Raw genomic sequence first — 22,067 nt, forward strand, 5'->3', positions numbered from 1 at the left:
TTTTTTTTATTGCGCCGGAGCTGGATTCGAACCCAGGACGGCATTTTGAATCAATCATCACATGTGCTCTTTCTTTGAAAAATGCCTCTAAATGACGTTTTTTGCCCTTCAAACATTCAATCATCGTAATTGCATTTAGTGCATTTTGGCCTCTAGTCGGAATAAAATCCTCTTCTAACCCACCCGACATTGTCAACGATCATACCATGTTGAAAACACCAGTTCTCGTCCGATCACTGAAGTTAAGCAACATCGGACGCGATTAGTACTTAGATGGGTGACCGCTTGGGAACGTCGCGTGTCGTTGGCCTTTTTGCATTTTTTTTATTGCGCCGGGGCTGGATTCGAACCCAGGACGGCATTTTGAATCAATCATTACATGTGCTCTTTCTTCGAAAAATGCCTCTAAATGACGTTTTTTGCTCTTCAAACATTCAATCATCGTTAGTGCATTTTGGCCTCTAGTCGGAATAAAATCCTCTTCTAACCCACCCGACATTGTCAACGATCATACCATGTTGAAAACACCAGTTCTCGTCCGATCACTGAAGTTAAGCAACATCGGGCGCGATTAGTACTTAGATGGGTGACCGCTTGGGAACGTCGCGTGTCGTTGGCCTTTTTGCATTTTTTTTATTGCGCCGGAGCTGGATTCGAACCCAGGACGGCATTTTGAATCAATCATTACATGTGCTCTTTCTTTGAAAAATGCCTCTAAATGACGTTTTTTGCCCTTCAAACATTCAATCATCGTAATTGCATTTAGTGCATTTTGGCCTCTAGTCGGAATAAAATCCTCTTCTAACCCACCCGACATTGTCAACGATCATACCATGTTGAAAACACCAGTTCTCGTCCGATCACTGAAGTTAAGCAACATCGGGCGCGATTAGTACTTAGATGGGTGACCGCTTGGGAACGTCGCGTGTCGTTGGCCTTTTTGCATCTTTTTTTTTTTTTATTGCGCCGGGGCTGGATTCGAACTCAGGACGGCATTTTGAATCAATCATTACATGTGCTCTTTCTTCGAAAAATGCCTCTAAATGACGTTTTTGCCCTTCAAACATTCAATCATCGTAATTGCATTTCGTCCATTTTGGCCTCTAGTCGGAATAAAATCCTCTTCTAACCCACCCGACATTGTCAACGATCATACCATGTTGAAAACACCAGTTCTCGTCCGATCACTGAAGTTAAGCAACATCGGGCGCGATTAGTACTTAGATGGGTGACCGCTTGGGAACGTCGCGTGTCGTTGGCCTTTTTGCATTTTTTTTTATTGCGCCGGAGCTGGATTCGAACCCAGGACGGCATTTTGAATCAATCATCACATGTGTTTTTTTTTTCGAAAAATGCCTCTAAATGACGTTTTTTGCCCTTCAAACATTCAATCATCGTAATTGCATTTCGTCCATTTTGGCCGGAGCTGGATTCGAACCCAGGACGGCATTTTGAATCAATCATTACATGTGCTCTTTCTTCGAAAAATGCCTCTAAATGACGTTTTTTGCCCTTCAAACATTCAATCATCGTAATTGCATTTCGTCCATTTTGGCCTCTAGTCGGAATAAAATCCTCTTCTAACCCACCCGACATTGTCAACGATCATACCATGTTGAAAACACCAGTTCTCGTCCGATCACTGAAGTTAAGCAACATCGGGCGCGATTAGTACTTAGATGGGTGACCGCTTGGGAACGTCGCGTGTCGTTGGCCTTTTTGCATTTTTTTTATTGCGCCGGAGCTGGATTCGAACCCAGGACGGCATTTTGAATCAATCATTACATGTGCTCTTTCTTTGAAAAATGCCTCTAAATGACGTTTTTTGCCCTTCAAACATTCAATCATCGTAATTGCATTTAGTGCATTTTGGCCTCTAGTCGGAATAAAATCCTCTTCTAACCCACCCGACATTGTCAACGATCATACCATGTTGAAAACACCAGTTCTCGTCCGATCACTGAAGTTAAGCAACATCGGGCGCGATTAGTACTTAGATGGGTGACCGCTTGGGAACGTCGCGTGTCGTTGGCCTTTTTGCATTTTTTTTATTGCGCCGGAGCTGGATTCGAACCCAGGACGGCATTTTGAATCAATCATCACATGTGCTCTTTCTTTGAAAAATGCCTCTAAATGACGTTTTTTGCCCTTCAAACATTCAATCATCGTAATTGCATTTAGTGCATTTTGGCCTCTAGTCGGAATAAAATCCTCTTCTAACCCACCCGACATTGTCAACGATCATACCATGTTGAAAACACCAGTTCTCGTCCGATCACTGAAGTTAAGCAACATCGGACGCGATTAGTACTTAGATGGGTGACCGCTTGGGAACGTCGCGTGTCGTTGGCCTTTTTGCATTTTTTTTATTGCGCCGGGGCTGGATTCGAACCCAGGACGGCATTATGAATCAATCATTACATGTGCTCTTTCTTCGAAAAATGTCTCTAAATGACGTTTTTTGCTCTTCAAACATTCAATCATCGTTAGTGCATTTTGGCCTCTAGTCGGAATAAAATCCTCTTCTAACCCACCCGACATTGTCAACGATCATACCATGTTGAAAACACCAGTTCTCGTCCGATCACTGAAGTTAAGCAACATCGGGCGCGATTAGTACTTAGATGGGTGACCGCTTGGGAACGTCGCGTGTCGTTGGCCTTTTTGCATTTTTTTTATTGCGCCGGAGCTGGATTCGAACCCAGGACGGCATTTTGAATCAATCATTACATGTGCTCTTTCTTTGAAAAATGCCTCTAAATGACGTTTTTTGCCCTTCAAACATTCAATCATCGTAATTGCATTTAGTGCATTTTGGCCTCTAGTCGGAATAAAATCCTCTTCTAACCCACCCGACATTGTCAACGATCATACCATGTTGAAAACACCAGTTCTCGTCCGATCACTGAAGTTAAGCAACATCGGGCGCGATTAGTACTTAGATGGGTGACCGCTTGGGAACGTCGCGTGTCGTTGGCCTTTTTGCATCTTTTTTTTTTTTTTTTATTGCGCCGGGGCTGGATTCGAACTCAGGACGGCATTTTGAATCAATCATTACATGTGCTCTTTCTTCGAAAAATGCCTCTAAATGACGTTTTTGCCCTTCAAACATTCAATCATCGTAATTGCATTTCGTCCATTTTGGCCTCTAGTCGGAACAAAATCCTCTTCTAACCCACCCGACATTGTCAACGATCATACCATGTTGAAAACACCAGTTCTCGTCCGATCACTGAAGTTAAGCAACATCGGACGCGATTAGTACTTAGATGGGTGACCGCTTGGGAACGTCGCGTGTCGTTGGCCTTTTTGCATTTTTTTTATTGCGCCGGGGCTGGATTCGAACCCAGGACGGCATTTTGAATCAATCATTACATGTGCTCTTTCTTCGAAAAATGCCTCTAAATGACGTTTTTTGCTCTTCAAACATTCAATCATCGTTAGTGCATTTTGGCCTCTAGTCGGAATAAAATCCTCTTCTAACCCACCCGACATTGTCAACGATCATACCATGTTGAAAACACCAGTTCTCGTCCGATCACTGAAGTTAAGCAACATCGGGCGCGATTAGTACTTAGATGGGTGACCGCTTGGGAACGTCGCGTGTCGTTGGCCTTTTTGCATTTTTTTTATTGCGCCGGAGCTGGATTCGAACCCAGGACGGCATTTTGAATCAATCATTACATGTGCTCTTTCTTCGAAAAATGCCTCTAAATGACGTTTTTTGCCCTTCAAACATTCAATCATCGTAATTGCATTTCGTCCATTTTGGCCTCTAGTCGGAATAAAATCCTCTTCTAACCCACCCGACATTGTCAACGATCATACCATGTTGAAAACACCAGTTCTCGTCCGATCACTGAAGTTAAGCAACATCGGGCGCGATTAGTACTTAGATGGGTGACCGCTTGGGAACGTCGCGTGTCGTTGGCCTTTTTGCATTTTTTTTTATTGCGCCGGAGCTGGATTCGAACCCAGGACGGCATTTTGAATCAATCATCACATGTGTTTTTTTTTTCGAAAAATGCCTCTAAATGACGTTTTTTGCCCTTCAAACATTCAATCATCGTAATTGCATTTCGTCCATTTTGGCCGGAGCTGGATTCGAACCCAGGACGGCATTTTGAATCAATCATTACATGTGCTCTTTCTTCGAAAAATGCCTCTAAATGACGTTTTTTGCCCTTCAAACATTCAATCATCGTAATTGCATTTCATCCATTTTGGCCTCTAGTCGGAATAAAATCCTCTTCTAACCCACCCGATATTGTCAACGATCATACCATGTTGAAAACACCAGTTCTCGTCCGATCACTGAAGTTAAGCAACATCGGGCGCGATTAGTACTTAGATGGGTGACCGCTTGGGAACGTCGCGTGTCGTTGGCCTTTTTGCATTTTTTTATTGCGCCAGAGCTGGATTCGAACTCAGGACGGCATTTTGAATCAATCATCACATGTGCTCTTTCTTCGAAAAATGCCTCTAAATGACGTTTTTTGCCCTTCAAACATTCAATCATCGTAATTGCATTTCGTCCATTTTGGCCTCTAGTCGGAATAAAATCCTCTTCTAACCCACCCGACATTGTCAACGATCATACCATGTTGAAAACACCAGTTCTCGTCCGATCACTGAAGTTAAGCAACATCGGGCGCGATTAGTACTTAGATGGGTGACCGCTTGGGAACGTCGCGTGTCGTTGGCCTTTTTGCATTTTTTTTATTGCGCCGGAGCTGGATTCGAACCCAGGACGGCATTTTGAATCAATCATTACATGTGCTCTTTCTTCGAAAAATGCCTCTAAATGACGTTTTTTGCCCTTCAAACATTCAATCATCGTAATTGCATTTCGTCCATTTTGGCCTCTAGTCGGAATAAAATCCTCTTCTAACCCACCCGACATTGTCAACGATCATACCATGTTGAAAACACCAGTTCTCGTCCGATCACTGAAGTTAAGCAACATCGGGCGCGATTAGTACTTAGATGGGTGACCGCTTGGGAACGTCGCGTGTCGTTGGCCTTTTTGCATTTTTTTTATTGCGCCGGAGCTGGATTCGAACCCAGGACGGCATTTTGAATCAATCATCACATGTGTTTTTTTTTTCGAAAAATGCCTCTAAATGACGTTTTTTGCCCTTCAAACATTCAATCATCGTAATTGCATTTCGTCCATTTTGGCCGGAGCTGGATTCGAACCCAGGACGGCATTTTGAATCAATCATTACATGTGCTCTTTCTTCGAAAAATGCCTCTAAATGACGTTTTTTGCCCTTCAAACATTCAATCATCGTAATTGCATTTCATCCATTTTGGCCTCTAGTCGGAATAAAATCCTCTTCTAACCCACCCGATATTGTCAACGATCATACCATGTTGAAAACACCAGTTCTCGTCCGATCACTGAAGTTAAGCAACATCGGGCGCGATTAGTACTTAGATGGGTGACCGCTTGGGAACGTCGCGTGTCGTTGGCCTTTTGCATTTTTTTTTATTGCGCCGTAGCTGGATTCGAACCCAGGACGGCATTTTGAATCAATCATCACATGTGTTTTTTTTTTCGAAAAATGCCTCTAAATGACGTTTTTTGCCCTTCAAACATTCAATCATCGTAATTGCATTTCGTCCATTTTGGCCGGAGCTGGATTCGAACCCAGGACGGCATTTTGAATCAATCATTACATGTGCTCTTTCTTCGAAAAATGCCTCTAAATGACGTTTTTTGCCCTTCAAACATTCAATCATCGTAATTGCATTTCGTCCATTTTGGCCTCTAGTCGGAATAAAATCCTCTTCTAACCCACCCGACATTGTCAACGATCATACCATGTTGAAAACACCAGTTCTCGTCCGATCACTGAAGTTAAGCAACATCGGGCGCGATTAGTACTTAGATGGGTGACCGCTTGGGAACGTCGCGTGTCGTTGGCCTTTTTGCATTTTTTTTTATTGCGCCGGAGCTGGATTCGAACCCAGGACGGCATTTTGAATCAATCATTACATGTGCTCTTTCTTTGAAAAATGCCTCTAAATGACGTTTTTTGCCCTTCAAACATTCAATCATCGTAATTGCATTTAGTGCATTTTGGCCTCTAGTCGGAATAAAATCCTCTTCTAACCCACCCGACATTGTCAACGATCATACCATGTTGAAAACACCAGTTCTCGTCCGATCACTGAAGTTAAGCAACATCGGGCGCGATTAGTACTTAGATGGGTGACCGCTTGGGAACGTCGCGTGTCGTTGGCCTTTTGCATTTTTTTTTATTGCGCCGGAGCTGGATTCGAACCCAGGACGGCATTTTGAATCAATCATCACATGTGTTTTTTTTTTCGAAAAATGCCTCTAAATGACGTTTTTTGCCCTTCAAACATTCAATCATCGTAATTGCATTTCGTCCATTTTGGCCGGAGCTGGATTCGAACCCAGGACGGCATTTTGAATCAATCATTACATGTGCTCTTTCTTCGAAAAATGCCTCTAAATGACGTTTTTTGCCCTTCAAACATTCAATCATCGTAATTGCATTTCGTCCATTTTGGCCTCTAGTCGGAATAAAATCCTCTTCTAACCCACCCGACATTGTCAACGATCATACCATGTTGAAAACACCAGTTCTCGTCCGATCACTGAAGTTAAGCAACATCGGGCGCGATTAGTACTTAGATGGGTGACCGCTTGGGAACGTCGCGTGTCGTTGGCCTTTTTGCATTTTTTTTATTGCGCCGGAGCTGGATTCGAACCCAGGACGGCATTTTGAATCAATCATTACATGTGCTCTTTCTTCGAAAAATGCCTCTAAATGACGTTTTTTGCCCTTCAAACATTCAATCATCGTAATTGCATTTAGTGCATTTTGGCCTCTAGTCGGAATAAAATCCTCTTCTAACCCACCCGACATTGTCAACGATCATACCATGTTGAAAACACCAGTTCTCGTCCGATCACTGAAGTTAAGCAACATCGGGCGCGATTAGTACTTAGATGGGTGACCGCTTGGGAACGTCGCGTGTCGTTGGCCTTTTTGCATTTTTTTTATTGCGCCGGAGCTGGATTCGAACCCAGAACGGCATTTTGAATCAATCATCACATGTGCTCTTTCTTCGAAAAATGCCTCTAAATGACGTTTTTTGCCCTTCAAACATGGAATCATCGTAATTGCATTTCGTCCATTTCTGCCTCTAGTCGGAACAAAATCCTCTTCTGACCCACCCGACATTGTCAACGATCATACCATGTTGAAAACACCAGTTCTCGTCCGATCACTGAAGTTAAGCAACATCGGGCGCGATTAGTACTTAGATGGGTGACCGCTTGGGAACGTCGCGTGTCGTTGGCCTTTTTGCATTTTTTTTATTGCGCCGGAGCTGGATTCGAACCCAGGACGGCATTTTGAATCAATCATCACATGTGCTCTTTCTTTGAAAAATGCCTCTAAATGACGTTTTTTGCCCTTCAAACATTCAATCATCGTAATTGCATTTAGTGCATTTTGGCCTCTAGTCGGAATAAAATCCTCTTCTAACCCACCCGACATTGTCAACGATCATACCATGTTGAAAACACCAGTTCTCGTCCGATCACTGAAGTTAAGCAACATCGGACGCGATTAGTACTTAGATGGGTGACCGCTTGGGAACGTCGCGTGTCGTTGGCCTTTTTGCATTTTTTTTATTGCGCCGGAGCTGGATTCGAACCCAGGACGGCATTTTGAATCAATCATCACATGTGCTCTTTCTTTGAAAAATGCCTCTAAATGACGTTTTTTGCCCTTCAAACATTCAATCATCGTAATTGCATTTCGTCCATTTTGGCCTCTAGTCGGAACAAAATCCTCTTCTCACCCGACATTGTCAACGATCATACCATGTTGAAAACACCAGTTCTCGTCCGATCACTGAAGTTAAGCAACATCGGGCGCGATTAGTACTTAGATGGGTGACCGCTTGGGAACGTCGCGTGTCGTTGGCCTTTTTGCATTTTTTTTATTGCGCCGGAGCTGGATTCGAACCCAGGACGGCATTTTGAATCAATCATTACATGTGCTCTTTCTTCGAAAAATGCCTCTAAATGACGTTTTTTGCCCTTCAAACATTCAATCATCGTAATTGCATTTAGTGCATTTTGGCCTCTAGTCGGAATAAAATCCTCTTCTAACCCACCCGACATTGTCAACGATCATACCATGTTGAAAACACCAGTTCTCGTCCGATCACTGAAGTTAAGCAACATCGGACGCGATTAGTACTTAGATGGGTGACCGCTTGGGAACGTCGCGTGTCGTTGGCCTTTTTGCATTTTTTTTATTGCGCCGGGGCTGGATTCGAACCCAGGACGGCATTTTGAATCAATCATTACATGTGCTCTTTCTTCGAAAAATGTCTCTAAATGACGTTTTTTGCTCTTCAAACATTCAATCATCGTTAGTGCATTTTGGCCTCTAGTCGGAATAAAATCCTCTTCTAACCCACCCGACATTGTCAACGATCATACCATGTTGAAAACACCAGTTCTCGTCCGATCACTGAAGTTAAGCAACATCGGGCGCGATTAGTACTTAGATGGGTGACCGCTTGGGAACGTCGCGTGTCGTTGGCCTTTTTGCATTTTTTTTATTGCGCCGGAGCTGGATTCGAACCCAGGACGGCATTTTGAATCAATCATTACATGTGCTCTTTCTTTGAAAAATGCCTCTAAATGACGTTTTTTGCCCTTCAAACATTCAATCATCGTAATTGCATTTAGTGCATTTTGGCCTCTAGTCGGAATAAAATCCTCTTCTAACCCACCCGACATTGTCAACGATCATACCATGTTGAAAACACCAGTTCTCGTCCGATCACTGAAGTTAAGCAACATCGGGCGCGATTAGTACACACCTAGAAAATATCATGTAATTTTAAGTGCCCTGAAACTGACATATACGAGCATCTTCAAAAACACAAATTTAGAGGTTATAACATGTAAATTTACGTCTTTCAAGACACTCCAAAATAAAACTTATTTTTTCTTGGCGTCTAGCAATCGCTAGAACCGATTTGACAGATAAAACATAGAAAAGTAAAATATTGTCATACATGGGATTCGAACTCCGGATCTGCTGATCGTGAGCCACATCTCTTACCTCTCGGCTATTTCACCGAGTTGGAAAGTGGTTGATGAACGTGATACTGATTCTACGTTTCTGGTGAAACGGATTTGCTAACCAACCAGCACTTACATGATGCGTGTGAAATTGAGTCCAATTTGTGATTCAGTCTTGAAAACATTTACGTTTTTTGGAGATTCCGTTTCGTGGAAATTTCAGAATTTCTAAGTGTGTACTTAGATGGGTGACCGCTTGGGAACGTCGCGTGTCGTTGGCCTTTTTGCATCTTTTTTTTTTTTTTTTATTGCGCCGGGGCTGGATTCGAACTCAGGACGGCATTTTGAATCAATCATTACATGTGCTCTTTCTTCGAAAAATGCCTCTAAATGACGTTTTTGCCCTTCAAACATTCAATCATCGTAATTGCATTTCGTCCATTTTGGCCTCTAGTCGGAACAAAATCCTCTTCTAACCCACCCGACATTGTCAACGATCATACCATGTTGAAAACACCAGTTCTCGTCCGATCACTGAAGTTAAGCAACATCGGACGCGATTAGTACTTAGATGGGTGACCGCTTGGGAACGTCGCGTGTCGTTGGCCTTTTTGCATTTTTTTTATTGCGCCGGGGCTGGATTCGAACCCAGGACGGCATTTTGAATCAATCATTACATGTGCTCTTTCTTCGAAAAATGCCTCTAAATGACGTTTTTTGCTCTTCAAACATTCAATCATCGTTAGTGCATTTTGGCCTCTAGTCGGAATAAAATCCTCTTCTAACCCACCCGACATTGTCAACGATCATACCATGTTGAAAACACCAGTTCTCGTCCGATCACTGAAGTTAAGCAACATCGGGCGCGATTAGTACTTAGATGGGTGACCGCTTGGGAACGTCGCGTGTCGTTGGCCTTTTTGCATTTTTTTTATTGCGCCGGAGCTGGATTCGAACCCAGGACGGCATTTTGAATCAATCATTACATGTGCTCTTTCTTCGAAAAATGCCTCTAAATGACGTTTTTTGCCCTTCAAACATTCAATCATCGTAATTGCATTTCGTCCATTTTGGCCTCTAGTCGGAATAAAATCCTCTTCTAACCCACCCGACATTGTCAACGATCATACCATGTTGAAAACACCAGTTCTCGTCCGATCACTGAAGTTAAGCAACATCGGGCGCGATTAGTACTTAGATGGGTGACCGCTTGGGAACGTCGCGTGTCGTTGGCCTTTTTGCATTTTTTTTATTGCGCCGGAGCTGGATTCGAACCCAGGACGGCATTTTGAATCAATCATTACATGTGCTCTTTCTTCGAAAAATGCCTCTAAATGACGTTTTTTGCCCTTCAAACATTCAATCATCGTAATTGCATTTCGTCCATTTTGGCCGGAGCTGGATTCGAACCCAGGACGGCATTTTGAATCAATCATTACATGTGCTCTTTCTTCGAAAAATGCCTCTAAATGACGTTTTTTGCCCTTCAAACATTCAATCATCGTAATTGCATTTCATCCATTTTGGCCTCTAGTCGGAATAAAATCCTCTTCTAACCCACCCGATATTGTCAACGATCATACCATGTTGAAAACACCAGTTCTCGTCCGATCACTGAAGTTAAGCAACATCGGGCGCGATTAGTACTTAGATGGGTGACCGCTTGGGAACGTCGCGTGTCGTTGGCCTTTTTGCATTTTTTTTTATTGCGCCGGAGCTGGATTCGAACCCAGGACGGCATTTTGAATCAATCATCACATGTGTTTTTTTTTTTCGAAAAATGCCTCTAAATGACGTTTTTTGCCCTTCAAACATTCAATCATCGTAATTGCATTTCGTCCATTTTGGCCGGAGCTGGATTCGAACCCAGGACGGCATTTTGAATCAATCATTACATGTGCTCTTTCTTCGAAAAATGCCTCTAAATGACGTTTTTTGCCCTTCAAACATTCAATCATCGTAATTGCATTTCATCCATTTTGGCCTCTAGTCGGAATAAAATCCTCTTCTAACCCACCCGATATTGTCAACGATCATACCATGTTGAAAACACCAGTTCTCGTCCGATCACTGAAGTTAAGCAACATCGGGCGCGATTAGTACTTAGATGGGTGACCGCTTGGGAACGTCGCGTGTCGTTGGCCTTTTTGCATTTTTTTTTATTGCGCCGGAGCTGGATTCGAACCCAGGACGGCATTTTGAATCAATCATCACATGTGTTTTTTTTTTTCGAAAAATGCCTCTAAATGACGTTTTTTGCCCTTCAAACATTCAATCATCGTAATTGCATTTCGTCCATTTTGGCCGGAGCTGGATTCGAACCCAGGACGGCATTTTGAATCAATCATTACATGTGCTCTTTCTTCGAAAAATGCCTCTAAATGACGTTTTTTGCCCTTCAAACATTCAATCATCGTAATTGCATTTCATCCATTTTGGCCTCTAGTCGGAATAAAATCCTCTTCTAACCCACCCGATATTGTCAACGATCATACCATGTTGAAAACACCAGTTCTCGTCCGATCACTGAAGTTAAGCAACATCGGGCGCGATTAGTACTTAGATGGGTGACCGCTTGGGAACGTCGCGTGTCGTTGGCCTTTTTGCATTTTTTTTTATTGCGCCGGAGCTGGATTCGAACCCAGGACGGCATTTTGAATCAATCATCACATGTGTTTTTTTTTTCGAAAAATGCCTCTAAATGACGTTTTTTGCCCTTCAAACATTCAATCATCGTAATTGCATTTCGTCCATTTTGGCCGGAGCTGGATTCGAACCCAGGACGGCATTTTGAATCAATCATTACATGTGCTCTTTCTTCGAAAAATGCCTCTAAATGACGTTTTTTGCCCTTCAAACATTCAATCATCGTAATTGCATTTCATCCATTTTGGCCTCTAGTCGGAATAAAATCCTCTTCTAACCCACCCGATATTGTCAACGATCATACCATGTTGAAAACACCAGTTCTCGTCCGATCACTGAAGTTAAGCAACATCGGGCGCGATTAGTACTTAGATGGGTGACCGCTTGGGAACGTCGCGTGTCGTTGGCCTTTTTGCATTTTTTTTTATTGCGCCGGAGCTGAATTCGAACCCTGGACGGCATTTTGAATCAATCATAACATGTGTTCTTTCTTCGAAAAATGCCTCTAAATGACGTTTTTTGCCCTTCAAACATTCAATCATCGTAATTACATATTGCCCATTTTGGCTTCTAGTCGGAATAAAATCCTCTTCTAACTCGCCTGGCATTGTCAACGATCATACCATGTTGAAAACACCAGTTCTCGTCCGATCACTGAAGTTAAGCAACATCGGGCGCGATTAGTACTTAGATGGGTGACCGCTTGGGAACGTCGCGTGTCGTTGGCCTTTTTGCATTTTTTTTTATTGCGCCGGAGCTGGATTCGAACCCAAGACGGCATTTTGAATCAATCATCACATGTGCTCTTTCTTCGAAAAATGCCTCTAAATGACGTTTTTTGCCCTTCACATTCAATCATCGTAATTACATATTGCCCATTTTGGCCCCTAGTCGGAACAAAATCCTCTTCTAACCCACCCGACATTGTCAACGATCATACCATGTTGAAAACACCAGTTCTCGTCCGATCACTGAAGTTAAGCAACATCGGGCGCGATTAGTACTTAGATGGGTGACCGCTTGGGAACGTCGCGTGTCGTTGGCCTTTTTGCATTTTTTTTATTGCGCCGGAGCTGGATTCGAACCCAGGACGGCATTTTGAATCAATCATCACATATGGTCTTTTTTCGAAAAATGCCTCTAAATGACGTTTTTTGCCCTTCAAACATTCAATCATCGTAATTACATATTGCCCATTTTGGCCTCTAGTCGGAACAAAATCCTCTTCTGACCCTCCCGACTTTGTCAACGATCATACCTTGTTGAAAACACCAGTTCTCGTCCGATCACTGAAGTTAAGCAACATCGGGCGCGATTAGTACTTAGATGGGTGACCGCTTGGGAACGTCGCGTGTCGTTGGCCTTTTTGCATTTTTTTTTATTGCGCCGGAGCTGGATTCGAACCCAGGACGGCATTTTGAATCAATCATTACATGTGCTCTTTCTTTGAAAAATGCCTCTAAATGACGTTTTTTGCCCTTCAAACATTCAATCATCGTAATTGCATTTAGTGCATTTTGGCCTCTAGTCGGAATAAAATCCTCTTCTAACCCACCCGACATTGTCAACGATCATACCATGTTGAAAACACCAGTTCTCGTCCGATCACTGAAGTTAAGCAACATCGGGCGCGATTAGTACTTAGATGGGTGACCGCTTGGGAACGTCGCGTGTCGTTGGCCTTTTTGCATTTTTTTTATTGCGCCGGAGCTGGATTCGAACCCAGGACGGCATTTTGAATCAATCATTACATGTGCTCTTTCTTCGAAAAATGCCTCTAAATGACGTTTTTTGCCCTTCAAACATTCAATCATCGTAATTGCATTTAGTGCATTTTGGCCTCTAGTCGGAATAAAATCCTCTTCTAACCCACCCGACATTGTCAACGATCATACCATGTTGAAAACACCAGTTCTCGTCCGATCACTGAAGTTAAGCAACATCGGGCGCGATTAGTACTTAGATGGGTGACCGCTTGGGAACGTCGCGTGTCGTTGGCCTTTTTGCATTTTTTTTATTGCGCCGGAGCTGGATTCGAACCCAGAACGGCATTTTGAATCAATCATCACATGTGCTCTACCTTCGAAAAATGCCTCTAAATGACGTTTTTTGCCCTTCAAACATTCAATCATCGTAATTGCATTTCGTCCATTTTGGCCTCTAGTCGGAACAAAATCCTCTTCTCACCCGACATTGTCAACGATCATACCATGTTGAAAACACCAGTTCTCGTCCGATCACTGAAGTTAAGCAACATCGGGCGCGATTAGTACTTAGATGGGTGACCGCTTGGGAACGTCGCGTGTCGTTGGCCTTTTTGCATTTTTTTTATTGCGCCGGAGCTGGATTCGAACCCAGAACGGCATTTTGAATCAATCATCACATGTGCTCTTTCTTCGAAAAATGCCTCTAAATGACGTTTTTTGCCCTTCAAACATGGAATCATCGTAATTGCATTTCGTCCATTTCTGCCTCTAGTCGGAACAAAATCCTCTTCTGACCCACCCGACATTGTCAACGATCATACCATGTTGAAAACACCAGTTCTCGTCCGATCACTGAAGTTAAGCAACATCGGGCGCGATTAGTACTTAGATGGGTGACCGCTTGGGAACGTCGCGTGTCGTTGGCCTTTTTGCATTTTTTTTATTGCGCCGGAGCTGGATTCGAACCCAGGACGGCATTTTGAATCAATCATCACATGTGCTCTTTCTTTGAAAAATGCCTCTAAATGACGTTTTTTGCCCTTCAAACATTCAATCATCGTAATTGCATTTAGTGCATTTTGGCCTCTAGTCGGAATAAAATCCTCTTCTAACCCACCCGACATTGTCAACGATCATACCATGTTGAAAACACCAGTTCTCGTCCGATCACTGAAGTTAAGCAACATCGGACGCGATTAGTACTTAGATGGGTGACCGCTTGGGAACGTCGCGTGTCGTTGGCCTTTTTGCATTTTTTTTATTGCGCCGGGGCTGGATTCGAACCCAGGACGGCATTTTGAATCAATCATTACATGTGCTCTTTCTTCGAAAAATGCCTCTAAATGACGTTTTTTGCTCTTCAAACATTCAATCATCGTTAGTGCATTTTGGCCTCTAGTCGGAATAAAATCCTCTTCTAACCCACCCGACATTGTCAACGATCATACCATGTTGAAAACACCAGTTCTCGTCCGATCACTGAAGTTAAGCAACATCGGGCGCGATTAGTACTTAGATGGGTGACCGCTTGGGAACGTCGCGTGTCGTTGGCCTTTTTGCATTTTTTTTATTGCGCCGGAGCTGGATTCGAACCCAGGACGGCATTTTGAATCAATCATTACATGTGCTCTTTCTTTGAAAAATGCCTCTAAATGACGTTTTTTGCCCTTCAAACATTCAATCATCGTAATTGCATTTAGTGCATTTTGGCCTCTAGTCGGAATAAAATCCTCTTCTAACCCACCCGACATTGTCAACGATCATACCATGTTGAAAACACCAGTTCTCGTCCGATCACTGAAGTTAAGCAACATCGGGCGCGATTAGTACTTAGATGGGTGACCGCTTGGGAACGTCGCGTGTCGTTGGCCTTTTTGCATCTTTTTTTTTTTATATTGCGCCGGGGCTGGATTCGAACTCAGGACGGCATTTTGAATCAATCATTACATGTGCTCTTTCTTCGAAAAATGCCTCTAAATGACGTTTTTGCCCTTCAAACATTCAATCATCGTAATTGCATTTCGTCCATTTTGGCCTCTAGTCGGAATAAAATCCTCTTCTAACCCACCCGACATTGTCAACGATCATACCATGTTGAAAACACCAGTTCTCGTCCGATCACTGAAGTTAAGCAACATCGGGCGCGATTAGTACTTAGATGGGTGACCGCTTGGGAACGTCGCGTGTCGTTGGCCTTTTTGCATTTTTTTTTATTGCGCCGGAGCTGGATTCGAACCCAGGACGGCATTTTGAATCAATCATCACATGTGTTTTTTTTTTCGAAAAATGCCTCTAAATGACGTTTTTTGCCCTTCAAACATTCAATCATCGTAATTGCATTTCGTCCATTTTGGCCGGAGCTGGATTCGAACCCAGGACGGCATTTTGAATCAATCATTACATGTGCTCTTTCTTCGAAAAATGCCTCTAAATGACGTTTTTTGCCCTTCAAACATTCAATCATCGTAATTGCATTTCGTCCATTTTGGCCTCTAGTCGGAATAAAATCCTCTTCTAACCCACCCGACATTGTCAACGATCATACCATGTTGAAAACACCAGTTCTCGTCCGATCACTGAAGTTAAGCAACATCGGGCGCGATTAGTACTTAGATGGGTGACCGCTTGGGAACGTCGCGTGTCGTTGGCCTTTTTGCATTTTTTTTATTGCGCCGGAGCTGGATTCGAACCCAGGACGGCATTTTGAATCAATCATTACATGTGCTCTTTCTTTGAAAAATGCCTCTAAATGACGTTTTTTGCCCTTCAAACATTCAATCATCGTAATTGCATTTAGTGCATTTTGGCCTCTAGTCGGAATAAAATCCTCTTCTAACCCACCCGACATTGTCAACGATCATACCATGTTGAAAACACCAGTTCTCGTCCGATCACTGAAGTTAAGCAACATCGGGCGCGATTAGTACTTAGATGGGTGACCGCTTGGGAACGTCGCGTGTCGTTGGCCTTTTTGCATTTTTTTTATTGCGCCGGAGCTGGATTCGAACCCAGGACGGCATTTTGAATCAATCATCACATGTGCTCTTTCTTTGAAAAATGCCTCTAAATGACGTTTTTTGCCCTTCAAACATTCAATCATCGTAATTGCATTTAGTGCATTTTGGCCTCTAGTCGGAATAAAATCCTCTTCTAACCCACCCGACATTGTCAACGATCATACCATGTTGAAAACACCAGTTCTCGTCCGATCACTGAAGTTAAGCAACATCGGACGCGATTAGTACTTAGATGGGTGACCGCTTGGGAACGTCGCGTGTCGTTGGCCTTTTTGCATTTTTTTTATTGCGCCGGGGCTGGATTCGAACCCAGGACGGCATTATGAATCAATCATTACATGTGCTCTTTCTTCGAAAAATGTCTCTAAATGACGTTTTTTGCTCTTCAAACATTCAATCATCGTTAGTGCATTTTGGCCTCTAGTCGGAATAAAATCCTCTTCTAACCCACCCGACATTGTCAACGATCATACCATGTTGAAAACACCAGTTCTCGTCCGATCACTGAAGTTAAGCAACATCGGGCGCGATTAGTACTTAGATGGGTGACCGCTTGGGAACGTCGCGTGTCGTTGGCCTTTTTGCATTTTTTTTATTGCGCCGGAGCTGGATTCGAACCCAGGACGGCATTTTGAATCAATCATTACATGTGCTCTTTCTTTGAAAAATGCCTCTAAATGACGTTTTTTGCCCTTCAAACATTCAATCATCGTAATTGCATTTAGTGCATTTTGGCCTCTAGTCGGAATAAAATCCTCTTCTAACCCACCCGACATTGTCAACGATCATACCATGTTGAAAACACCAGTTCTCGTCCGATCACTGAAGTTAAGCAACATCGGGCGCGATTAGTACTTAGATGGGTGACCGCTTGGGAACGTCGCGTGTCGTTGGCCTTTTTGCATTTTTTTATTGCGCCAGAGCTGGATTCGAACTCAGGACGGCATTTTGAATCAATCATCACATGTGCTCTTTCTTCGAAAAATGCCTCTAAATGACGTTTTTTGCCCTTCAAACATTCAATCATCGTAATTGCATTTCGTCCATTTTGGCCGGAGCTGGATTCGAACCCAGGACGGCATTTTGAATCAATCATTACATGTGCTCTTTCTTCGAAAAATGCCTCTAAATGACGTTTTTTGCCCTTCAAACATTCAATCATCGTAATTGCATTTCATCCATTTTGGCCTCTAGTCGGAATAAAATCCTCTTCTAACCCACCCGATATTGTCAACGATCATACCATGTTGAAAACACCAGTTCTCGTCCGATCACTGAAGTTAAGCAACATCGGGCGCGATTAGTACTTAGATGGGTGACCGCTTGGGAACGTCGCGTGTCGTTGGCCTTTTTGCATTTTTTTATTGCGCCAGAGCTGGATTCGAACTCAGGACGGCATTTTGAATCAATCATCACATGTGCTCTTTCTTCGAAAAATGCCTCTAAATGACGTTTTTTGCCCTTCAAACATTCAATCATCGTAATTGCATTTCGTCCATTTTGGCCTCTAGTCGGAATAAAATCCTCTTCTAACCCACCCGACATTGTCAACGATCATACCATGTTGAAAACACCAGTTCTCGTCCGATCACTGAAGTTAAGCAACATCGGGCGCGATTAGTACTTAGATGGGTGACCGCTTGGGAACGTCGCGTGTCGTTGGCCTTTTTGCATTTTTTTTATTGCGCCGGAGCTGGATTCGAACCCAGGACGGCATTTTGAATCAATCATTACATGTGCTCTTTCTTCGAAAAATGCCTCTAAATGACGTTTTTTGCCCTTCAAACATTCAATCATCGTAATTGCATTTCGTCCATTTTGGCCTCTAGTCGGAATAAAATCCTCTTCTAACCCACCCGACATTGTCAACGATCATACCATGTTGAAAACACCAGTTCTCGTCCGATCACTGAAGTTAAGCAACATCGGGCGCGATTAGTACTTAGATGGGTGACCGCTTGGGAACGTCGCGTGTCGTTGGCCTTTTTGCATTTTTTTTATTGCGCCGGAGCTGGATTCGAACCCAGGACGGCATTTTGAATCAATCATCACATGTGTTTTTTTTTTCGAAAAATGCCTCTAAATGACGTTTTTTGCCCTTCAAACATTCAATCATCGTAATTGCATTTCGTCCATTTTGGCCGGAGCTGGATTCGAACCCAGGACGGCATTTTGAATCAATCATTACATGTGCTCTTTCTTCGAAAAATGCCTCTAAATGACGTTTTTTGCCCTTCAAACATTCAATCATCGTAATTGCATTTCATCCATTTTGGCCTCTAGTCGGAATAAAATCCTCTTCTAACCCACCCGATATTGTCAACGATCATACCATGTTGAAAACACCAGTTCTCGTCCGATCACTGAAGTTAAGCAACATCGGGCGCGATGAGTACTTAGATGGGTGACCGCTTGGGAACGTCGCGTGTCGTTGGCCTTTTGCATTTTTTTTTATTGCGCCGTAGCTGGATTCGAACCCAGGACGGCATTTTGAATCAATCATCACATGTGTTTTTTTTTTCGAAAAATGCCTCTAAATGACGTTTTTTGCCCTTCAAACATTCAATCATCGTAATTGCATTTCGTCCATTTTGGCCGGAGCTGGATTCGAACCCAGGACGGCATTTTGAATCAATCATTACATGTGCTCTTTCTTCGAAAAATGCCTCTAAATGACGTTTTTTGCCCTTCAAACATTCAATCATCGTAATTGCATTTCGTCCATTTTGGCCTCTAGTCGGAATAAAATCCTCTTCTAACCCACCCGACATTGTCAACGATCATACCATGTTGAAAACACCAGTTCTCGTCCGATCACTGAAGTTAAGCAACATCGGGCGCGATTAGTACTTAGATGGGTGACCGCTTGGGAACGTCGCGTGTCGTTGGCCTTTTTGCATTTTTTTTTATTGCGCCGGAGCTGGATTCGAACCCAGGACGGCATTTTGAATCAATCATTACATGTGCTCTTTCTTTGAAAAATGCCTCTAAATGACGTTTTTTGCCCTTCAAACATTCAATCATCGTAATTGCATTTAGTGCATTTTGGCCTCTAGTCGGAATAAAATCCTCTTCTAACCCACCCGACATTGTCAACGATCATACCATGTTGAAAACACCAGTTCTCGTCCGATCACTGAAGTTAAGCAACATCGGGCGCGATTAGTACTTAGATGGGTGACCGCTTGGGAACGTCGCGTGTCGTTGGCCTTTTGCATTTTTTTTTATTGCGCCGGAGCTGGATTCGAACCCAGGACGGCATTTTGAATCAATCATCACATGTGTTTTTTTTTTCGAAAAATGCCTCTAAATGACGTTTTTTGCCCTTCAAACATTCAATCATCGTAATTGCATTTCGTCCATTTTGGCCGGAGCTGGATTCGAACCCAGGACGGCATTTTGAATCAATCATTACATGTGCTCTTTCTTCGAAAAATGCCTCTAAATGACGTTTTTTGCCCTTCAAACATTCAATCATCGTAATTGCATTTCGTCCATTTTGGCCTCTAGTCGGAATAAAATCCTCTTCTAACCCACCCGACATTGTCAACGATCATACCATGTTGAAAACACCAGTTCTCGTCCGATCACTGAAGTTAAGCAACATCGGGCGCGATTAGTACTTAGATGGGTGACCGCTTGGGAACGTCGCGTGTCGTTGGCCTTTTTGCATTTTTTTTATTGCGCCGGAGCTGGATTCGAACCCAGGACGGCATTTTGAATCAATCATTACATGTGCTCTTTCTTCGAAAAATGCCTCTAAATGACGTTTTTTGCCCTTCAAACATTCAATCATCGTAATTGCATTTAGTGCATTTTGGCCTCTAGTCGGAATAAAATCCTCTTCTAACCCACCCGACATTGTCAACGATCATACCATGTTGAAAACACCAGTTCTCGTCCGATCACTGAAGTTAAGCAACATCGGGCGCGATTAGTACTTAGATGGGTGACCGCTTGGGAACGTCGCGTGTCGTTGGCCTTTTTGCATTTTTTTTATTGCGCCGGAGCTGGATTCGAACCCAGAACGGCATTTTGAATCAATCATCACATGTGCTCTTTCTTCGAAAAATGCCTCTAAATGACGTTTTTTGCCCTTCAAACATGGAATCATCGTAATTGCATTTCGTCCATTTCTGCCTCTAGTCGGAACAAAATCCTCTTCTGACCCACCCGACATTGTCAACGATCATACCATGTTGAAAACACCAGTTCTCGTCCGATCACTGAAGTTAAGCAACATCGGGCGCGATTAGTACTTAGATGGGTGACCGCTTGGGAACGTCGCGTGTCGTTGGCCTTTTTGCATTTTTTTTATTGCGCCGGAGCTGGATTCGAACCCAGGACGGCATTTTGAATCAATCATCACATGTGCTCTTTCTTTGAAAAATGCCTCTAAATGACGTTTTTTGCCCTTCAAACATTCAATCATCGTAATTGCATTTAGTGCATTTTGGCCTCTAGTCGGAATAAAATCCTCTTCTAACCCACCCGACATTGTCAACGATCATACCATGTTGAAAACACCAGTTCTCGTCCGATCACTGAAGTTAAGCAACATCGGACGCGATTAGTACTTAGATGGGTGACCGCTTGGGAACGTCGCGTGTCGTTGGCCTTTTTGCATTTTTTTTATTGCGCCGGAGCTGGATTCGAACCCAGGACGGCATTTTGAATCAATCATCACATGTGCTCTTTCTTTGAAAAATGCCTCTAAATGACGTTTTTTGCCCTTCAAACATTCAATCATCGTAATTGCATTTCGTCCATTTTGGCCTCTAGTCGGAACAAAATCCTCTTCTCACCCGACATTGTCAACGATCATACCATGTTGAAAACACCAGTTCTCGTCCGATCACTGAAGTTAAGCAACATCGGGCGCGATTAGTACTTAGATGGGTGACCGCTTGGGAACGTCGCGTGTCGTTGGCCTTTTTGCATTTTTTTTATTGCGCCGGAGCTGGATTCGAACCCAGAACGGCATTTTGAATCAATCATCACATGTGCTCTTTCTTCGAAAAATGCCTCTAAATGACGTTTTTTGCCCTTCAAACATGGAATCATCGTAATTGCATTTCGTCCATTTCTGCCTCTAGTCGGAACAAAATCCTCTTCTGACCCACCCGACATTGTCAACGATCATACCATGTTGAAAACACCAGTTCTCGTCCGATCACTGAAGTTAAGCAACATCGGGCGCGATTAGTACTTAGATGGGTGACCGCTTGGGAACGTCGCGTGTCGTTGGCCTTTTTGCATTTTTTTTATTGCGCCGGAGCTGGATTCGAACCCAGGACGGCATTTTGAATCAATCATCACATGTGCTCTTTCTTTGAAAAATGCCTCTAAATGACGTTTTTTGCCCTTCAAACATTCAATCATCGTAATTGCATTTAGTGCATTTTGGCCTCTAGTCGGAATAAAATCCTCTTCTAACCCACCCGACATTGTCAACGATCATACCATGTTGAAAACACCAGTTCTCGTCCGATCACTGAAGTTAAGCAACATCGGACGCGATTAGTACTTAGATGGGTGACCGCTTGGGAACGTCGCGTGTCGTTGGCCTTTTTGCATTTTTTTTATTGCGCCGGGGCTGGATTCGAACCCAGG

At 43.2% G+C, this 22,067-nt stretch overlaps 61 non-coding genes across 61 annotated transcripts; all 61 read left to right on the forward strand.

Annotated features, from left to right (window-relative positions):
• Positions 1–191: 191 nt before the first annotated feature.
• LOC134289292 (5S ribosomal RNA) lies at positions 192–310 on the forward strand. The gene has a single exon (XR_009998453.1). It is a non-coding gene; the product is annotated as a 5S ribosomal RNA (ribosomal RNA).
• A 190-nt stretch (positions 311–500) lies between these two features.
• Positions 501–619, forward strand: LOC134289222 (5S ribosomal RNA). The gene has a single exon (XR_009998388.1). It is a non-coding gene; the product is annotated as a 5S ribosomal RNA (ribosomal RNA).
• Positions 620–818: 199 nt separating this feature from the next.
• On the forward strand, positions 819–937 carry LOC134289223 (5S ribosomal RNA). Its single transcript, XR_009998389.1, has one exon. It is a non-coding gene; the product is annotated as a 5S ribosomal RNA (ribosomal RNA).
• Positions 938–1,142: 205 nt separating this feature from the next.
• Positions 1,143–1,261, forward strand: LOC134289225 (5S ribosomal RNA). Its single transcript, XR_009998391.1, has one exon. It is a non-coding gene; the product is annotated as a 5S ribosomal RNA (ribosomal RNA).
• A 336-nt stretch (positions 1,262–1,597) lies between these two features.
• Positions 1,598–1,716, forward strand: LOC134289226 (5S ribosomal RNA). Its single transcript, XR_009998392.1, has one exon. It is a non-coding gene; the product is annotated as a 5S ribosomal RNA (ribosomal RNA).
• Positions 1,717–1,915: 199 nt separating this feature from the next.
• On the forward strand, positions 1,916–2,034 carry LOC134289227 (5S ribosomal RNA). The gene has a single exon (XR_009998393.1). It is a non-coding gene; the product is annotated as a 5S ribosomal RNA (ribosomal RNA).
• A 199-nt stretch (positions 2,035–2,233) lies between these two features.
• On the forward strand, positions 2,234–2,352 carry LOC134289294 (5S ribosomal RNA). Its single transcript, XR_009998455.1, has one exon. It is a non-coding gene; the product is annotated as a 5S ribosomal RNA (ribosomal RNA).
• A 190-nt stretch (positions 2,353–2,542) lies between these two features.
• Positions 2,543–2,661, forward strand: LOC134289228 (5S ribosomal RNA). The gene has a single exon (XR_009998394.1). It is a non-coding gene; the product is annotated as a 5S ribosomal RNA (ribosomal RNA).
• A 199-nt stretch (positions 2,662–2,860) lies between these two features.
• LOC134289229 (5S ribosomal RNA) lies at positions 2,861–2,979 on the forward strand. Its single transcript, XR_009998395.1, has one exon. It is a non-coding gene; the product is annotated as a 5S ribosomal RNA (ribosomal RNA).
• Positions 2,980–3,187: 208 nt separating this feature from the next.
• LOC134289296 (5S ribosomal RNA) lies at positions 3,188–3,306 on the forward strand. Its single transcript, XR_009998456.1, has one exon. It is a non-coding gene; the product is annotated as a 5S ribosomal RNA (ribosomal RNA).
• Positions 3,307–3,496: 190 nt separating this feature from the next.
• LOC134289230 (5S ribosomal RNA) lies at positions 3,497–3,615 on the forward strand. The gene has a single exon (XR_009998396.1). It is a non-coding gene; the product is annotated as a 5S ribosomal RNA (ribosomal RNA).
• Positions 3,616–3,814: 199 nt separating this feature from the next.
• On the forward strand, positions 3,815–3,933 carry LOC134289231 (5S ribosomal RNA). Its single transcript, XR_009998397.1, has one exon. It is a non-coding gene; the product is annotated as a 5S ribosomal RNA (ribosomal RNA).
• Positions 3,934–4,269: 336 nt separating this feature from the next.
• On the forward strand, positions 4,270–4,388 carry LOC134289232 (5S ribosomal RNA). Its single transcript, XR_009998398.1, has one exon. It is a non-coding gene; the product is annotated as a 5S ribosomal RNA (ribosomal RNA).
• Positions 4,389–4,586: 198 nt separating this feature from the next.
• On the forward strand, positions 4,587–4,705 carry LOC134289233 (5S ribosomal RNA). Its single transcript, XR_009998399.1, has one exon. It is a non-coding gene; the product is annotated as a 5S ribosomal RNA (ribosomal RNA).
• Positions 4,706–4,904: 199 nt separating this feature from the next.
• LOC134289234 (5S ribosomal RNA) lies at positions 4,905–5,023 on the forward strand. The gene has a single exon (XR_009998400.1). It is a non-coding gene; the product is annotated as a 5S ribosomal RNA (ribosomal RNA).
• A 335-nt stretch (positions 5,024–5,358) lies between these two features.
• LOC134289236 (5S ribosomal RNA) lies at positions 5,359–5,477 on the forward strand. The gene has a single exon (XR_009998402.1). It is a non-coding gene; the product is annotated as a 5S ribosomal RNA (ribosomal RNA).
• Positions 5,478–5,812: 335 nt separating this feature from the next.
• Positions 5,813–5,931, forward strand: LOC134289237 (5S ribosomal RNA). Its single transcript, XR_009998403.1, has one exon. It is a non-coding gene; the product is annotated as a 5S ribosomal RNA (ribosomal RNA).
• Positions 5,932–6,131: 200 nt separating this feature from the next.
• On the forward strand, positions 6,132–6,250 carry LOC134289238 (5S ribosomal RNA). The gene has a single exon (XR_009998404.1). It is a non-coding gene; the product is annotated as a 5S ribosomal RNA (ribosomal RNA).
• A 335-nt stretch (positions 6,251–6,585) lies between these two features.
• LOC134289239 (5S ribosomal RNA) lies at positions 6,586–6,704 on the forward strand. The gene has a single exon (XR_009998405.1). It is a non-coding gene; the product is annotated as a 5S ribosomal RNA (ribosomal RNA).
• A 199-nt stretch (positions 6,705–6,903) lies between these two features.
• On the forward strand, positions 6,904–7,022 carry LOC134289240 (5S ribosomal RNA). The gene has a single exon (XR_009998406.1). It is a non-coding gene; the product is annotated as a 5S ribosomal RNA (ribosomal RNA).
• A 199-nt stretch (positions 7,023–7,221) lies between these two features.
• On the forward strand, positions 7,222–7,340 carry LOC134289242 (5S ribosomal RNA). Its single transcript, XR_009998407.1, has one exon. It is a non-coding gene; the product is annotated as a 5S ribosomal RNA (ribosomal RNA).
• Positions 7,341–7,539: 199 nt separating this feature from the next.
• On the forward strand, positions 7,540–7,658 carry LOC134289297 (5S ribosomal RNA). Its single transcript, XR_009998457.1, has one exon. It is a non-coding gene; the product is annotated as a 5S ribosomal RNA (ribosomal RNA).
• Positions 7,659–7,853: 195 nt separating this feature from the next.
• LOC134289243 (5S ribosomal RNA) lies at positions 7,854–7,972 on the forward strand. The gene has a single exon (XR_009998408.1). It is a non-coding gene; the product is annotated as a 5S ribosomal RNA (ribosomal RNA).
• Positions 7,973–8,171: 199 nt separating this feature from the next.
• LOC134289298 (5S ribosomal RNA) lies at positions 8,172–8,290 on the forward strand. Its single transcript, XR_009998458.1, has one exon. It is a non-coding gene; the product is annotated as a 5S ribosomal RNA (ribosomal RNA).
• A 190-nt stretch (positions 8,291–8,480) lies between these two features.
• Positions 8,481–8,599, forward strand: LOC134289244 (5S ribosomal RNA). The gene has a single exon (XR_009998409.1). It is a non-coding gene; the product is annotated as a 5S ribosomal RNA (ribosomal RNA).
• A 975-nt stretch (positions 8,600–9,574) lies between these two features.
• LOC134289299 (5S ribosomal RNA) lies at positions 9,575–9,693 on the forward strand. Its single transcript, XR_009998459.1, has one exon. It is a non-coding gene; the product is annotated as a 5S ribosomal RNA (ribosomal RNA).
• Positions 9,694–9,883: 190 nt separating this feature from the next.
• On the forward strand, positions 9,884–10,002 carry LOC134289245 (5S ribosomal RNA). The gene has a single exon (XR_009998410.1). It is a non-coding gene; the product is annotated as a 5S ribosomal RNA (ribosomal RNA).
• A 199-nt stretch (positions 10,003–10,201) lies between these two features.
• LOC134289246 (5S ribosomal RNA) lies at positions 10,202–10,320 on the forward strand. The gene has a single exon (XR_009998411.1). It is a non-coding gene; the product is annotated as a 5S ribosomal RNA (ribosomal RNA).
• Positions 10,321–10,654: 334 nt separating this feature from the next.
• Positions 10,655–10,773, forward strand: LOC134289248 (5S ribosomal RNA). Its single transcript, XR_009998413.1, has one exon. It is a non-coding gene; the product is annotated as a 5S ribosomal RNA (ribosomal RNA).
• A 337-nt stretch (positions 10,774–11,110) lies between these two features.
• On the forward strand, positions 11,111–11,229 carry LOC134289249 (5S ribosomal RNA). The gene has a single exon (XR_009998414.1). It is a non-coding gene; the product is annotated as a 5S ribosomal RNA (ribosomal RNA).
• Positions 11,230–11,566: 337 nt separating this feature from the next.
• Positions 11,567–11,685, forward strand: LOC134289250 (5S ribosomal RNA). Its single transcript, XR_009998415.1, has one exon. It is a non-coding gene; the product is annotated as a 5S ribosomal RNA (ribosomal RNA).
• A 336-nt stretch (positions 11,686–12,021) lies between these two features.
• Positions 12,022–12,140, forward strand: LOC134289251 (5S ribosomal RNA). Its single transcript, XR_009998416.1, has one exon. It is a non-coding gene; the product is annotated as a 5S ribosomal RNA (ribosomal RNA).
• A 200-nt stretch (positions 12,141–12,340) lies between these two features.
• On the forward strand, positions 12,341–12,459 carry LOC134289252 (5S ribosomal RNA). Its single transcript, XR_009998417.1, has one exon. It is a non-coding gene; the product is annotated as a 5S ribosomal RNA (ribosomal RNA).
• Positions 12,460–12,657: 198 nt separating this feature from the next.
• On the forward strand, positions 12,658–12,776 carry LOC134289253 (5S ribosomal RNA). Its single transcript, XR_009998418.1, has one exon. It is a non-coding gene; the product is annotated as a 5S ribosomal RNA (ribosomal RNA).
• Positions 12,777–12,975: 199 nt separating this feature from the next.
• On the forward strand, positions 12,976–13,094 carry LOC134289286 (5S ribosomal RNA). Its single transcript, XR_009998447.1, has one exon. It is a non-coding gene; the product is annotated as a 5S ribosomal RNA (ribosomal RNA).
• A 200-nt stretch (positions 13,095–13,294) lies between these two features.
• Positions 13,295–13,413, forward strand: LOC134289254 (5S ribosomal RNA). The gene has a single exon (XR_009998419.1). It is a non-coding gene; the product is annotated as a 5S ribosomal RNA (ribosomal RNA).
• A 199-nt stretch (positions 13,414–13,612) lies between these two features.
• Positions 13,613–13,731, forward strand: LOC134289255 (5S ribosomal RNA). Its single transcript, XR_009998420.1, has one exon. It is a non-coding gene; the product is annotated as a 5S ribosomal RNA (ribosomal RNA).
• Positions 13,732–13,926: 195 nt separating this feature from the next.
• On the forward strand, positions 13,927–14,045 carry LOC134289256 (5S ribosomal RNA). Its single transcript, XR_009998421.1, has one exon. It is a non-coding gene; the product is annotated as a 5S ribosomal RNA (ribosomal RNA).
• A 199-nt stretch (positions 14,046–14,244) lies between these two features.
• On the forward strand, positions 14,245–14,363 carry LOC134289258 (5S ribosomal RNA). The gene has a single exon (XR_009998422.1). It is a non-coding gene; the product is annotated as a 5S ribosomal RNA (ribosomal RNA).
• Positions 14,364–14,562: 199 nt separating this feature from the next.
• LOC134289301 (5S ribosomal RNA) lies at positions 14,563–14,681 on the forward strand. Its single transcript, XR_009998461.1, has one exon. It is a non-coding gene; the product is annotated as a 5S ribosomal RNA (ribosomal RNA).
• Positions 14,682–14,871: 190 nt separating this feature from the next.
• LOC134289260 (5S ribosomal RNA) lies at positions 14,872–14,990 on the forward strand. The gene has a single exon (XR_009998424.1). It is a non-coding gene; the product is annotated as a 5S ribosomal RNA (ribosomal RNA).
• A 199-nt stretch (positions 14,991–15,189) lies between these two features.
• LOC134289261 (5S ribosomal RNA) lies at positions 15,190–15,308 on the forward strand. The gene has a single exon (XR_009998425.1). It is a non-coding gene; the product is annotated as a 5S ribosomal RNA (ribosomal RNA).
• A 205-nt stretch (positions 15,309–15,513) lies between these two features.
• LOC134289262 (5S ribosomal RNA) lies at positions 15,514–15,632 on the forward strand. The gene has a single exon (XR_009998426.1). It is a non-coding gene; the product is annotated as a 5S ribosomal RNA (ribosomal RNA).
• Positions 15,633–15,968: 336 nt separating this feature from the next.
• LOC134289263 (5S ribosomal RNA) lies at positions 15,969–16,087 on the forward strand. Its single transcript, XR_009998427.1, has one exon. It is a non-coding gene; the product is annotated as a 5S ribosomal RNA (ribosomal RNA).
• Positions 16,088–16,286: 199 nt separating this feature from the next.
• Positions 16,287–16,405, forward strand: LOC134289264 (5S ribosomal RNA). The gene has a single exon (XR_009998428.1). It is a non-coding gene; the product is annotated as a 5S ribosomal RNA (ribosomal RNA).
• Positions 16,406–16,604: 199 nt separating this feature from the next.
• On the forward strand, positions 16,605–16,723 carry LOC134289302 (5S ribosomal RNA). The gene has a single exon (XR_009998462.1). It is a non-coding gene; the product is annotated as a 5S ribosomal RNA (ribosomal RNA).
• A 190-nt stretch (positions 16,724–16,913) lies between these two features.
• LOC134289265 (5S ribosomal RNA) lies at positions 16,914–17,032 on the forward strand. Its single transcript, XR_009998429.1, has one exon. It is a non-coding gene; the product is annotated as a 5S ribosomal RNA (ribosomal RNA).
• Positions 17,033–17,231: 199 nt separating this feature from the next.
• Positions 17,232–17,350, forward strand: LOC134289266 (5S ribosomal RNA). Its single transcript, XR_009998430.1, has one exon. It is a non-coding gene; the product is annotated as a 5S ribosomal RNA (ribosomal RNA).
• Positions 17,351–17,683: 333 nt separating this feature from the next.
• Positions 17,684–17,802, forward strand: LOC134289267 (5S ribosomal RNA). The gene has a single exon (XR_009998431.1). It is a non-coding gene; the product is annotated as a 5S ribosomal RNA (ribosomal RNA).
• Positions 17,803–18,000: 198 nt separating this feature from the next.
• On the forward strand, positions 18,001–18,119 carry LOC134289268 (5S ribosomal RNA). The gene has a single exon (XR_009998432.1). It is a non-coding gene; the product is annotated as a 5S ribosomal RNA (ribosomal RNA).
• Positions 18,120–18,318: 199 nt separating this feature from the next.
• Positions 18,319–18,437, forward strand: LOC134289269 (5S ribosomal RNA). Its single transcript, XR_009998433.1, has one exon. It is a non-coding gene; the product is annotated as a 5S ribosomal RNA (ribosomal RNA).
• Positions 18,438–18,772: 335 nt separating this feature from the next.
• On the forward strand, positions 18,773–18,891 carry LOC134289306 (5S ribosomal RNA). The gene has a single exon (XR_009998466.1). It is a non-coding gene; the product is annotated as a 5S ribosomal RNA (ribosomal RNA).
• Positions 18,892–19,226: 335 nt separating this feature from the next.
• Positions 19,227–19,345, forward strand: LOC134289271 (5S ribosomal RNA). The gene has a single exon (XR_009998435.1). It is a non-coding gene; the product is annotated as a 5S ribosomal RNA (ribosomal RNA).
• Positions 19,346–19,545: 200 nt separating this feature from the next.
• LOC134289272 (5S ribosomal RNA) lies at positions 19,546–19,664 on the forward strand. The gene has a single exon (XR_009998436.1). It is a non-coding gene; the product is annotated as a 5S ribosomal RNA (ribosomal RNA).
• A 335-nt stretch (positions 19,665–19,999) lies between these two features.
• Positions 20,000–20,118, forward strand: LOC134289274 (5S ribosomal RNA). Its single transcript, XR_009998437.1, has one exon. It is a non-coding gene; the product is annotated as a 5S ribosomal RNA (ribosomal RNA).
• A 199-nt stretch (positions 20,119–20,317) lies between these two features.
• Positions 20,318–20,436, forward strand: LOC134289275 (5S ribosomal RNA). Its single transcript, XR_009998438.1, has one exon. It is a non-coding gene; the product is annotated as a 5S ribosomal RNA (ribosomal RNA).
• Positions 20,437–20,635: 199 nt separating this feature from the next.
• LOC115270805 (5S ribosomal RNA) lies at positions 20,636–20,754 on the forward strand. The gene has a single exon (XR_003899564.2). It is a non-coding gene; the product is annotated as a 5S ribosomal RNA (ribosomal RNA).
• A 199-nt stretch (positions 20,755–20,953) lies between these two features.
• On the forward strand, positions 20,954–21,072 carry LOC115270822 (5S ribosomal RNA). Its single transcript, XR_009998463.1, has one exon. It is a non-coding gene; the product is annotated as a 5S ribosomal RNA (ribosomal RNA).
• Positions 21,073–21,267: 195 nt separating this feature from the next.
• On the forward strand, positions 21,268–21,386 carry LOC115270540 (5S ribosomal RNA). The gene has a single exon (XR_003899300.1). It is a non-coding gene; the product is annotated as a 5S ribosomal RNA (ribosomal RNA).
• A 199-nt stretch (positions 21,387–21,585) lies between these two features.
• Positions 21,586–21,704, forward strand: LOC115270541 (5S ribosomal RNA). Its single transcript, XR_003899301.1, has one exon. It is a non-coding gene; the product is annotated as a 5S ribosomal RNA (ribosomal RNA).
• Positions 21,705–21,903: 199 nt separating this feature from the next.
• Positions 21,904–22,022, forward strand: LOC115270756 (5S ribosomal RNA). The gene has a single exon (XR_003899515.1). It is a non-coding gene; the product is annotated as a 5S ribosomal RNA (ribosomal RNA).
• Positions 22,023–22,067: the final 45 nt, after the last annotated feature.

Source organism: Aedes albopictus, chromosome 2 (genome assembly GCF_035046485.1).
Source record: "Aedes albopictus strain Foshan chromosome 2, AalbF5, whole genome shotgun sequence".
Classification (NCBI taxonomy): domain Eukaryota; kingdom Metazoa; phylum Arthropoda; class Insecta; order Diptera; family Culicidae; genus Aedes; species Aedes albopictus.